A 9,318-nucleotide genomic window follows, 5' to 3' on the forward strand; every position below is an offset into this window, starting at 1 on the left:
AAAAAGTAGTGGCTAAACAAGGCGGCTTTTCTTTAATTAACTTTAATTAAAAAAAAAAAAAAAGCCAAGTGAAGTGGGAGTAATCACGTAACCCTTATTGTGGGGTTTTAACCCTGTTTATATATAAAAAGATTACAAATGTTACAAGGTTTGCCAAGTGCTACACATATTGTAATTCCATTGGCCCAATGTATAAATTTCACTATATATTTTCGGTGATTATTTTTGTAGCTAGCGCCCTAAATTTTAGGGGTAATCCATCATAATCCTATAATTTTACATTTGAGCAACAAATATACCTCTCATTAAAATGTAATATGTGTCAAATTATTTTATTTCTGTGATGTAAATAGTTATTATTAAAATATAAAAGTGTAAGATTATAATTGAACTCCAGAAAAGTTTAAAGGGCATAAACTTAATCACTGAAATAACATAGTCATAGTTATATAAAACAAACAAAATAAAACCAAAAATACAAACAAAACAAAGATACCCTCTTTATTCTAATGAGACAATATCATTATTGAATTCATTAATTGCTGGATTCAACATTATTACAAAACCAAAATGCTGTGTGTGTGTGTGTGTGTATATATATATATATATATATATATTGTTTTATTTATTTTTTAATTATCCTATTAGAGTTGAATCTCTGCCAGCTGACCAAAGTTGATTGGTTTCACAAAGTCAGTGCCTCCATAATAGAGGGTTAGGGCTGTTAGATTGGTTGCAGCTTCTGATGGATGATACAAGTCCCAAAATAAATACTCCTTCCGATTCTGACAAAGGTTAGGGTTTTCTGTTTTGTTGCAATACCCTACTCCATTGTAATCTCCCGACCCACAGCAAGCTTCCTTTATTTCCTCGAAACCTAGGGTATTCAAAAAGTGAAGATTTTATTAGTAATTTTATTGAAAAATCAAGTCCCGTTCAAGCTTAAAAATAAAGTTTAAACTCAGCTCGTTAGTTTAAAAAATTGTGGTTCATTTATATATTCAAATTCGAGCTTGACTCCTTTATCAAATGAATTCAATAAGTAGGCTGGAACTCACCTCGTTAAACTTATTGAATAAACTTTTTTTTCAAAACCAGAATGTCAAAGAGATATTGAGCTGCTTTGACTTATTTATAAACCTAGTTATAGTATGTGTTAAAATGACCAATTCATAGAAATATAATTACTTAATTGTGATAATTCTTGAACTGCACACATACCATATGTGCGATGATTCTTCAAGATATAGCTGGTCATATTGTACACATTTCCAAGTGAATACTTCATTTCTGGAAATTCAGATGTCAATCTTTGTAAGGAGAGCGAACAACGAAGTAGAAACGTCGAGCAAATTCATTTGGTGCTTTCAAGCAACCACCGTTACCACCCAAACTCTTGTTCATAGCACGCGAAAAAGGACAGCAGCCAATTGGTGCAGCACCTATTATGCCAAATTTCCTAGCTCCCATGTTGTATAAGTTCTGCCATTTTAATCAACACAAGAAATCTTATTCTTGAACCGAATTGCGATGGATCTTATTTGAGAAATTTATAGTAACGGATTTTAATAGAATCAAACAAGGAAATTTATCTGGTAGCTATTGGATTTATATATACCTTTAGATGTTGGTAGTAAGCTGACCGGAGAGTGGCCATCAATTGTTCTTTGGTTATATTGGCTCCTAAACGAAGGGTATCAAGAATGTCGTTTGAACCAACACTGAATATGAACAAAGAGTTGGAAAGATTCTTAGCAGTTTCATCAGCACCCTTCATCTCAGTAATATTTTCACGGACTAATGCAAATTGCTGAATCTGATCTCTCAATGGTACGACTCCATGCTGTATATTTTGAATTTTAGAACAAAATCCGACAATCAAGAATCAAGATTATTAGTTTTTAATTATGCTCCGACCAAAACTATATAAAGAAACAAAAACTACTTAATTAACACTGAACAGTAAATTCATTACCGGATGAAACCTCGGTTGAGATTGCTAATTAACTACTTAATTAACACTTCAGAATAGCATTTTATATAAAACTCACCCATAATATTTTTCCAGTTTGATCAAGAATTCCAGATCCTCCAGATGCAAAGTTCACTCCTTTCAGTATTTCCTCTCTGAAAATCGACATATTGTTGACAAGATAAAGATAAGGTAGCGGGCTCCTTTCATATCCAAACAGCATTGCTGAAACAAAAGTTGACAAGCAAGAATTATCAGTAAACTATTTTGGCATATAAGATGACTTATTACATTTCTTTAAGATGAATTAAGTATCATATCCTCAGTAATTACTACTTCCATGGAGCTTGGAATTAATGCTAGAATTGAGATCCATACATGTTTGTTATACGTACTGATAGCCTAATAAATATATTAAGAACATATCTGTAAAAGAGTTAAGATGTAAATGACAGTAAAAAACGTTGAAAGACATAATAAATATATAGAAGACCGAGCGTTACAACCTCAGAAGATTCAATAACGCTCAGTCAATCGTTAATAACCCGAGACAATCACTCGGAAATGAAATACGTACCAAGTCGATCAGCAAGGTTATAACCATTACTGAACCTCCCTGTAGGAATTGAGTCAGGAAAATCAATCCCATTATAAGGGAAATTGGCAAGTGCAGTCGTTCCATTCAGAAAATTGTTAGTCCCAACATCAAATGTAGAATCACCAAATATGAAAATTGCTGCTGGCTTGGCATCCACTTCTGCAATGGAAAGACTTACTAACAAGAGCAGAAAATAATTGTAGCTAAAACAGTTTTCCCTTTGCCATGAAATGAATCGAAGAAAATAATTATTGTTTACTACTAAAATTTTCTCTGTATTTCTTCTATATATATATGAACTTGGCTCTGTCTTTATTATCATTATTTTTATTTTATTTTTGTCATATATTCCAAAAATGAATGAACAGGTAAGGACATCAGTGTCATTATCAGAACATAATAATACATAGAAGAGCTAATTAACATTATATATGGGCGGATTAAACTATTTGCTCATTCGCAAATTTTATCTTAGGATATAAGTATAATTTTTGGCCAAATATATGAAACCTTATTTGTAAAATAACCATATGTTATTGTCTGAATGAACTACAGCAGCTATTTATATGTTCTTGCAATAATTTCCGCATATTTTGGACGCACCCACTAAAGTTACAGCCCATTGTTTGCCATTTTATGAATATAATAATAGCATAGTTTATCACTAAAAAACCCAATTGCATGTTGCCATATTCAATTGTTTTTTTCTTTTTAACTAATTTTTCGTTGCAATTCTAGCTTTAGTTTAATTTTTTCAAAGTAATATTTTTATTTATTTTATTTATAGTTATTTAAAAATAATAAATTGAAATTAATATTATTTAAAGAAATTAATCAGTATTTTTTATTTTTATATAGATAAAAATAAAAATAAAATATCCATCTTAAAATTTTTTAAAATACATATTACTTCATAATATATTAAAAAAGTATATTCTTAATGATCATTACATATTTTAACAGTTAACAATTGTCAGCTAATGGATCTAGCTTAATTCTAAGAATCTTTCTTATATATATGAGCAAGATCGACATTATCACTGAATTTCGACTATATCCGGCTCGAGTACTGCAGGGTCCATTGAAGAAGTGATCTTCTAAATATAACAATTTTCGTACCCAATATTCAAGCTCGATACTTTTGATTAAGAGAGAAGGAGACTCAATCACTCAACGTCAATCAACATTAGCATCAATGTGACTTTTTTTTACCAAAAATTCAACATCATCAACTAGGATGAATGAGTTAAGCATTGTTTCAAGGCATTTTTCTTGTTGTTTACATTTATGTTATAAAATTGAATATTAGCTGGGTGCTAATCGATTATGATATAAGACAACTACATCATTGACAGGGCGGATGTTTGCCCTACTGATAATATTTACATATTAATCAAACAAATATGTTCTTGTTCATTGATTTTTTCCAAGAAGTGCCAAACCATTTTCCTAAAAATAAAAAGACAATGGTAAAAAAACATGGGAAAAATCAATTTTCTTAAATAATTTTGGTCCTTCTTCTTTCTGAATTTAGTTCGGTTCATTTTCGGTTCCTAAAAATGAAAGAACTGAATTTTTGGTTCGGTTCTGATTCTTCTTAAGAACCGTACCGGAATCCAAATTGCACAGCCCTATGCAGAATACAAGAAAAAATTTCTGTGATGTCCTTTTGTCCATAAAATAAACTAATTTTTCTTTTTGGCTTATCATAAATTATAATTTGTTTTTTTTAAAAAAAAGGTTCCCTCAAAGGATGAATTCTACTTCCGCTAATCCAACCACAGTTAAATTTTTATTTTTGTTAGCAAACATGTTAGTCAAATTTTGGAATAAGCAACAAATTAAAATCATGGCTCATTTATGTTTTTAAATTGGTATAATATATAAAAAAAAAATTAGCAAAGAATTATTATTTAACTATATTTATTATTGGGTAGCATTATTTTCAGAGCTTGTTTGTTAATGTTAGAGCAAGTATTAATAAACTAACTTTGACCGAAAGGAGCAGTCGAACTTCATGAATCAACGTTGATTCTCTGCAAGGATATTCTGGACGAGGAATTGAGCAAGCTAAAGGAGTAGATGCGGAAGCAATGCGAAGAAACAGCTGAAAGTTTTTTAAAATTTGTATGGTCCTAAAATCCAAATGTTAATTCTCAATTAGGACAATATTTACTACTCCTTCTATTCTTTTTCGTTTGTTTGTTAATTTTTTTTATCGTCTCAAAATGTTTGCAAAATTTTTAAATTTAGACATGTAAACCATTATTTTTCTCATGATAACCTATGATACTTTATTAAATGAGAGACTTTTATTAATATATTTAATCAGTTAAGGTTTAAATGATAAAATAGTTTAGGTTTAAATGATAAAATAGTTTTTGTTGACTAAATTTTTAATATGCGTGTTTTATCAAACCATATAAATAAAATGGAACGGAGATAGTATTTCTTTATCTGAATTAACAAAACATGCTTCGGAAATAACGCTACTCATATATGTTATATACATTGAATTAGTATGAAAAGGAATTAGACCTATTTTCATGAAATAATTAGCTATCATTAAACTAGAGTATATCTATCCATAAAAACCCTCCCAGTAAACCTAGGCATGACTATAGTTTGGTTTTAAATTGAAACTGAATCAGTCGAAACTGAAACTAAATTATCGAATAATTTTTAATTTTACACTATAATCGAAACCAACTAGGTGTATAGAAATTGGTTTCAATTCCTCATTTTTGACAATTGTAAAAAAGAAAAAATTTGTGAAAATAAAAGAATATCAATAAATATTTGTTCATTAAATATGCTTATTGAAATACCAACAAGTATTGGAAATGAGGTCTATTGGATTCGGATATATATCCTGTTTAATTCAATTAATCATATATATCCTGAAATGGAATATTAGGTTACTTTTAGTGGTTTATAATTTCAAATCTATATCATTTGATGTACGAAAACATTAATTATTTTTTTAAATATTGAAAAAGGGAAATTTGAATCTCGATCTATTGCTCGATCGCAATGCACTGATCATTAGACTATATGCCTTAGTGTGCAATGACAACATTAATTAAACTATAGAGAAAACCGAACAAAAAAGAACCAAAATACAGGCAAAACAAATACTCTTATAATTTTAACTCGAAAATAACATTATTGAATTGATAAATTACTGGATTAGAGTATATATAAGACATTATTATATACTGAACCACAGTGGTAATATAAGTTAGATTTGAATCTCTGCCAGTTGGCGAAGGTTGATTGGTTTCACGAATGGACTGTCTCCATAATAAAGAGCTAGGGCTGATAGGTTGGTTGCGGCCTCAGAAGGATGATATAAGTCCCAAAATAAGTACTCTTTACGATTCTTACAAAGGTTAGGACTTTGTGCTTCATTGCAGAACCCTACGCCATTGTAATCTCCGGATCCACAGCATGCTTCCTTTGTTTCCTTGAAACCTAAGACATTAAAAAGTGATGGTTGTGTTAGTAACTGTTAGAATTGACTTGCTTAAATCGAGTTTATAGACCAAATCTATGAAAAATAAATTTTATTAAAACCAAGAGTATTTTTGACAATTCACTTAAGAAAAGAACAAATTTTTAAAAAACTTCAATTTTCATTAGTTTGAACCATAGCTAGATCTATAGATGAGTTTAGGCAAGTCTAATCGATATTATAAAGTGGGTAAGCAACAAAACGTGACTATTTACTAAGTAATTGTAGAGTAAATCTAATATTTATTACAATATGTCTCCGTAATTAGTTATAATTAGGCTGTAAACAAATCAAGTTGAATCAAGTTTAGTATAAATAGAGAGCTCGGCTCAATTCAACTTGTTAGTTAAATTTTTTTTTTTTTTTTTTTTTTTTGCGACTCATTTATATGCTCCAATTAAATTTGGGCTCGAGCTTGGTTCATTTATTAAATGAACTGTATAAGACTTGAACTCGACTTGTTAAACTTGTCAAATGAGCTTTTTCGGAACGAAGCTATGCAAAGTTCATAGAGTAGCTTAAATTATTAAGATCCCTCGTTATAGTATACACAATCAATTTAAAGAAATAAATTGAACATAATAATAATCCTTAAACTGTACACTTACCAAAGGAACGAGGATTCTTCATGACAAAGTTAGTCATATTGTACATATTTCCAAGTGAATACTTCATTTCTGGAAATTCAGATGTCATTCTTTGTAAAACAGCGTAAACAATGTGGTAAAAACGTCGAGCAAATTCATTTACTGTTCTCAAACAACCACCATTGCCACCCAAACTCTTGTTCAAAGCACGCGAAAAAGGACAGCAGCCAAGTGGTGCAGCAACTAAAATACCAAATTTCCTAGCTCCCAGATTGTATAAATCCTGCCATTTTAATGAAAACGAGAAATCTTATCCTTAAACTGAATTCAAATGGATCTTATTATTTGACAAATTTATAAATAATGGGTTTTAATCGAATCGAACAAGGGATTTATCTGCTAGCTATACGGTTTATATATACCTTTAGATGTTGGTAGTAAGCTGACTGGAGATTTGTCATCAATTGTTCTTTGGTTACGTTGATTCCTAAACGAACGGGATCGAGGATGTCATTTGAACCAACACTGAGTATGAACAAAGAGTTGGAAAGATTCTTAGCAGTTTCATCAGCACCCTTCATCTCGGAAATATTTTCACGGATCAGTCCGAATTGCTGAATCTGATCTCTCAATGATACAACTCCGTGCTACATTTTTTGAATTTTAGAACAAAATCCAACAACCAAGAATCAAGATTATTAATCGTTAATTTTATATAAATACTCACCCACAATTTGCTTCCAGTTTGATCAAGAATTCCAGATCCTCCAGAAGCAAAGTTAACTCCTTTCAGTATTTCCTCCTTGGAAATCGACATATTGTTGACAAGAGAAAGATAAGATGGTGGACTTCCCTCGTATCCGAATAGCATCGCTAAAATAAAAATTACAAGCAGAAATTATCAATCAATGTTCATCATTTTCTATACAATAACATAAATTTAATACAGTTCTTCAGATGAATTAAATCTTCACTGATTACTATTTTCATAAAGCTTGGAATGCTAAATTAAGATGGATATGTCGATTATAGTTTTTTTTTTTTTTTTTTTTCTACTTTAAAAAAGAACGTTGAACACATGCATGAGACAGGATCAGGACACACCCTTTAGACAAATACGTACCAAGTCGATCGGCAAGGTTATACCCATTGCTGAACCTCCCTGTAGGAACTGAGTTAGGATAATCAATCCCATTATAAGGGAAATTGGCAAGTGCAATCGTTCCATTCAAGAAATTGTTGGTCCCAACATCAAATGTAGAATCACCAAATATAAAAATTGGTGGTGGATTGGCCTCCACTGCTACAATAGAAATAGTTACTAATAAGAGGAAGAAATAACTATAAGCAAAAGACATTTTTCCCTTCTCCATGAATCACAGAATCAATGGAATTAATATCAAAATTCTCTGTATCTGTCTCATTTTATATACGAACTTGTTTCTGACTTTAGTGTTTTATTTTCATATTATTGTTATTATTCTTATTCTTTTGCAAAAATGAATAAACAGGTAAAGGTAGCAACGTCATTATCAGAAACATAATAATACCTAGAAGAGCTAATTGACATTAAAATGGGCGGATTAAGCTATTTTCTGATGGGAATTAGCTTAGGATATAAATATGATTTTTCTAAATTTATGCAATCTTTTCTTGTAAATTAACTTTTTGTAATTTGTCTCATATAACTACGTATGTGCTTAATTGCATGTGGAACATAGTATCTGAATATTTTCCAATTTCATAATAAATAAATCAATCACATTTTTTTTTTTTGAAAGGAAGCCAATCACATACTAGATCACTAAAATAATATACAATTGCACATTTCCATGTTCCAATCCTCTTTTTTAAAATAAAATACTTCTTGCTTATAAAAATGAGATTCTCTAATAATTTTTTCATTCTTGTCTCTTTTTTATTTCTTCGAAAACTATTAATAAGTAGATTTAGGCATGTTGGATAACAATCTTTGAGCTAACTTTATGTTTTTTCCAGGTAAAAATTAATTTTATTAATTATATCGTTCGGTAATAATATTTATAATAGCTTTTAGAGATTGATGAAATTTTTATCAAACGTTAAATATCTTAATATTTAGCGTTTCATTAAGATTAATTAAATTTTTTGATAATCATATCCATTTTTTTCCTCCTATTCAATTAATTAAACATCTAATGTCTTTTTTAGTCATTTTAAGTTAATTAACTAATTAAACAACTATTTTTACCGAGTAATTCTAATTTAAACCGTTATATAGTTAGAAGCCTACCAGCTAAAAGCTAATATCTAACAATAACTTTAGTAAAATATGTAACAGCACATTAAAATAATTAACATCTATTAAAATAGCTAGTATTATCGAACATGCCTTAGTAGATTTTTGTCATTTTCAAAATAGCTAAATAATACTTTTAAAAAATTATTATAATTGCTTAGCATTGGTATGTTTTCACAAACTAATTAGAATTTTGTTATAATTGCTTTATACTGCACTAATATTTTACTTACTAAATTTAACTTATTAAATTTGAAGCATGTGTTAATTAAACATATATGATTTACATTCAAGATTAGTTAAGACATCCTCAAAAAAAAAAAAAAAAAAATTATTCAAGACATTAATAGTTTTTTTTAATTTTTCTAA

The 9,318-nt window shown here is 29.4% G+C and overlaps 1 pseudogene; it reads right to left on the bottom strand.

Annotated features, from left to right (window-relative positions):
* Window positions 1-644: 644 nt before the first annotated feature.
* On the bottom strand, window positions 645-8,044 carry LOC149492097 (GDSL esterase/lipase At4g28780-like; annotated as a pseudogene).
* Window positions 8,045-9,318: the final 1,274 nt, after the last annotated feature.

Source organism: Jatropha curcas, unplaced genomic scaffold, assembly GCF_041381405.1.
Source record: "Jatropha curcas cultivar XTBG-Jc1 unplaced genomic scaffold, XTBG_Jcur_1.0 HiC_scaffold_121_pilon, whole genome shotgun sequence".
NCBI lineage: Eukaryota > Viridiplantae > Streptophyta > Magnoliopsida > Malpighiales > Euphorbiaceae > Jatropha > Jatropha curcas.